This window comes from Cyprinus carpio, chromosome A14, assembly GCF_018340385.1.
Source record: "Cyprinus carpio isolate SPL01 chromosome A14, ASM1834038v1, whole genome shotgun sequence".
NCBI lineage: Eukaryota > Metazoa > Chordata > Actinopteri > Cypriniformes > Cyprinidae > Cyprinus > Cyprinus carpio.
Genome location: NC_056585.1, coordinates 3,080,695 through 3,086,012, shown reverse-complemented (window position 1 = coordinate 3,086,012; position 5,318 = coordinate 3,080,695).

Sequence of the window (5,318 nt, the reverse complement as noted above, 5' to 3'; positions counted from 1 at the left end):
TGAGGTTGTATGCTAAGGATCATTTGCAGTTCCCTTTTTTATCCACACTTTTGCTTTCCAATCACTTAGATAAAGTTTAATCTTTGTCTCATCAGTCCATCAACTCAGTTCCAAAACTCTACTGGCTCACATTTGTGAAGAATCTTGCCTTTCTATTTTTGGTGCTGATGAGAGGTTTGCATCTTGCTGGTTAGCTTCTGTAATTCTGTGTCAAATTCTCCTGCGGACTGTAGATTGACAGAGCATCACCCCAGCCTTCTGGAGGTTGCTGGTGATTTTTACAGACATGTATTTTAGGGTTCATTTTCACAGCTTTTATGATTTGTCTGTCATCAACTACTGTTGTTTTTCTCAGTCGATCAGGTCGTCGTTGGTTGCTGATGTCGCCGGTAGTTTCCAAACTCTTGATTTCTCCATGCCCTTTGTTTTCCTATAGTTCTAATTGACTTCTTCTTTTCTTTTAGCATCCAAATTGCTTGGTTTTCTTTCAGAGTCGGCTTCCTTGTCTTCATCCTGGTACAGTATGTGTGTGTCATCATCGAATGCAAGACTTAGAATGCAGAAGCAATGGATATAACTGATAAGACACGTTCCCTGCTTTTAATATCTAAAGAATTAATGCAACAGGACACATCTGAACACTTAGAAAGACATGTGAGGCAACTGTTCCAATACTTATGCTCATATCAGATAGGGAGATGAAACTCTGAAAGTGCTGATCTTCTTAGCTGGTAAAACATCTTTGTGTTGAATCACCCAATAATAAAATGTGAAATTTTGTAGTTTTGTCTCATATCCATCTTTTAATCATATTTACAGATTTCTTGACTCCACAGCAAACAGAACAATTTTGTCTATATATATATATATATATATATATATATATATATATATATATATATAGTAGGTGCATCTCAATAAACAGAATAGAATGTCGTGGAAAAGTTCATTTTATATCAGTGATTCAACTCAAATTGTGAAAACTCGTGTATTAAATAAATTCAATGCACATAGACTGAAGTAGTGTAAGTCTTTGGTTCTTTTAATTGTGATGATTTTGGCTCACATTTAACAAAAAACCCACAAATGTCAACTTTTTAGAATACATCATAAGACCAAAAAATAAATAAATAAATAAATAAATAAAATCTTTTTAGTGAATTGTTGGCCTTCTGGAAAGTATGTTCATTTACTGTACATGTACTCAATACTTCGTAGGGGCTCCTTTTGCTTTAATTACTGCCTCAATTCGGCGTGGCAGAGGTGATCAGTTTGTGGCACTGCTGAGGTGGTATGGAAGCCCAGGTTTCTTTGACAGTGACCTTCAGCTCATCTGAATTTTTTGGTCTCTTGTTTCTCATTTTCCTCTTGACAATACCCCATAGATTCTCTCTGGGGTTCAGGTCTGGTGAGTTTAACCAACTTTTGGTGCTTTTGGCAGTGTGGGCAGGTGTCAAATCCTGCTGGAAAATGAAATCAGCATCTTCAAAAAGCTGGTCAGCAGAAGGAAGCATGAAGTGCTCCAAAAATTTCTTGGTAAACGGCTGCAGTGACTTTGGTTTTCAAAAAAAAAAATGGACCAACACCAGCGGATGACATTGCATCCCAAATCATCACAGACTGTGGAAATTTAACACTGGACTTCAAGTAACTTGGGCTATGAGCTTCTCCACACAAATGTTTCCAAATGAAATACAAAACTTGCTCTCATCTGAAAAGAGGACTTTGGACCACTGGGCAACAGTCCAGTTTTTTTTCTCCTTAGCCCAAATAACATGTCCCTGATGATGTCTGTGGTTCAGGAGTGGCTTAACAAGAGCAATACGACAACTGTAGCCAAAATCCTTGACACGTCTGTGTGTGTTGGCTCTTGATGCCTTGACCCCAGCCTCAATCCATTCCTTGTGAAGTTCACTCAAATTCTTGAATCGATTTTGCTTGACAATCCTCATAAGGCTGCGGTTCTATCGGTTGGTTGTGCATCTTTTTCTTCCACACTTTTTTCTTCCACTCAACTTTCTGTTAACATGCTTGGATACAAAACTCTGTGAACAGCCAGCTTCTTTGGAAATGAATGTTTGTAGCTTACCCTCCTTGTGAAGGGTGTCAGTGATTGTCTTCTGGACAACTGTCAGATCATCAGTCTTCCCCATGATTGTGTAGCCTAGTGAAACCAAACTGAGAGACCATTTTGAAGGCTCAGGAAACCTTTGCAGGTGTTTTGAGATGATTAGCTGATTTGAGTTTGAGAATATTATAGTTTGTTGAGATTAATTGGTGAGTTTTTGTTAATTGTGAGCCATAATTATCACAATTAAAAGAACCAAAGACTTAAACTACTTCAGACTGTGTGCATTGGATTTATGAATTAACAAGTTTCACAATTTGAGTTGAATAACTGAAATAAATGAACTTTTCTACGACATTATAGTTTATTGAGGTGCACCTGTATATATATATATATATATATATATATATAATTATTATTATTATTATTATTTCAACATACTTCAGTTAGTGTGAGACTAGTTTCATATTTCCTAATTTTAGGCCATTTATATTTGTGTTAACTATCTATCTATTGACATTTTATTTTTAGGGATTAAATGTATGATTAGTACCTGCTGGATAATAAACCTCTAATAAACTTACTTAAAACTCAAAAATCTAACAAAAATGACATTCAGGGTGGGATTTTTAAAGACCACAGTGTCATAATAATCGTAATAAGGGTAGAATCTTTTGACCCTAGAGACCTACTGCACTTGAGCAGGCCATCAGTTTTGGCCATCAGGCATTGTTTGCTCATATTTATCTAGTACAGTGTGAAACATGTACACAAACATTTTCCAAAGACAGCCCACCTTCCAAACCCCAGATGAATTGTTTGGATGAACCCAAGATTTGATTAGATGACTCTCACAACTTCATCTTTGATGACATACTAAGATAACAAACAAGAAACAAAAACAACAAACAAAAAAAAACTAAACTAACTCCAAATCCACATTATCAGATGCATCATAACACCTTAGCGATCATATGGCAACACAACTTGGCACCACCCACCTTTACACAGTGGAGTTTTGCAAAATAAATAAATACAATTATTTAAATCAGTGTGAACAAGGTTTGAACACCTCAGTACATTGGCATCAGTGTGTTAGAGGAGAAACATTCTGCAGAGAACATTTTGGATGTGATTAAGAGCACATGCTGCCAACACAATGTGAGTCATGCGCAAAATGGCATATTAAAATTCACACTCACAAACTGTTCAACAAGGGTCTGTGATTAATTGCTTCAATTCATTTATGGAAACAAGAGCACAGATGTTCACTGTTCATTGAGAGGCAGCGTGTTAATGTATTGCGGCATCATAAGAGAGTCAGTTACAGGTCAGCACTGCAGGTGTGTTCATTGCTTGACTACAGGCATGGATGGAGATTACATTAATAGGCCTGATGTCTCTTGCCTAAAAGGCTCTGGTAAAAAGTCTGAAAAAGTGCTAACAGTTGTAATAAATAATAGTGATATCTATGGATTTTTAAGATAATCAGTTAAACTAGCTAGCTGTTTTTATGGTTGACGTTTTATGCTATATTTTTTATCTAAATGTTAGTGAAAATAAAATTTTTTTTTTTTTTAGATATCAGTTTGCATATGTTTTTGATAATCTTTGCATATGGTTATGATAATCTTTGGTATCTTGAGTATAACTGCTTCATATTTAACGAAGCATATGCAAAGGCTTAAACTGGAAACGACGAGATCCGGTAAACAGAATTTTGGAAGTTTTTTGAGCATAACCCCTATTGTTTTATGTTTTTTTTTTTTTTTTTAAGATTTTATTTTTCTGCATTAACTACAGTGAGTTTTTTTATACATTCATATAGAAATACTCACTGTAGTTATTGCAGAGAATTTTTTTGATATATTTTATACCTTTCCAACTAATGGCCTAAAACAGTATTACCTGATTAGTGTGTTTTAATCTCTTATGATTGATTATTAAATGAAACAGCAATAATTATATTATGGTGAGATCAGGGTTATTATATTTTTGAATGTATAATTTAGATTTTTTTTATTACAGGTTTCAGAATATCATTGTTAGTTTTTTTTTTTTTTTTTTTTTTTTTTTTTTTTAGTTTCTGACTATTTTGTTTTGATTTTAGTTTTTGTATTTAATGTTTAGTATTTTAGTTTCATTTCTCAGCACAGTCTAGTGCCATCTTTTAAATTTTAATGCAAGCTGAATGTAAAGGCCTGCATTAAACCTAAATTTCAGGTTTTATAATATTGTATTATAATTTTTTAATTAATTAGCTAATAATTGTTGTTGAAAGGAATAAAATGTAAATAGTAAAAGTAATTGATATTGTATTAACCACAACAAGCTTGATTATCAGCATTGGTCCAGAATATCCAAAACAGTGCAGTTCAGGTCATCAAAAAAAAAAAAAAAAAAAAAAAAGCAATGATGAGTATCTGAAAATAGAATAACAGTGGATCTCTAGTGCTGACAAACCTATGCGGCAGTCCTTTGGTGAGCTTCTAAGACAAATTCTACTAAGGACATCTGGCTAGATGGAAAAACAGAAGTATATATCACGACAGGGATGTGTATTCTCAACAGTAAATGACACAAGGATAAGTATACAGAAAAATAAAGGACGTTTACTGTGTGAGTGTGCCCCCTTCTGTGGATTTCTATGCTATCAGCTCTGAGAAAGAACAACCAAACAAATGTTACAATCACAAGCAAGTCATTCAGTGATTAAAGCACAGACTATTCTGAGAAACAGACATGACAGATAATATTTCATAGACTTGAAAGTGATTTTTTTTTTTTTTCAAAGAAACCATCAAACGCAGTCGACTGGAATGTGATTAAATAAGGTATACATTTCTCTGTCATGTCAGTTTTGTTTTGTACAGTTGATTATGAAACAGTTTAGTATCACTGAATCAAATATAAAAATAAAGAATTATGAAACTGTGAAATGTGAAACTAAAGGACTTTTAACAAGTTTTTCTAAATGTTTACTTACACACTAGAACTTAGTTTAAGCCTTATTTAGAGATGAAAGCTGATCATATACTCAAAGGCTAGCAGAGGACAAGGATTGTGACATTGAGAGTGGGAAAAAATAGGGAATTTTTGTCACCGGGGAAACTGAAAAAAAAAAAAAAAAAACAGATAAACAGCTCTTTGAAATAATATAATTACTCACAAAATTGATCTATTTCATAGTTACTAGGGCTAAGATATTTTTAACTGCTTAAAAAACTGTAACAGTTGGAATAATCTGTTC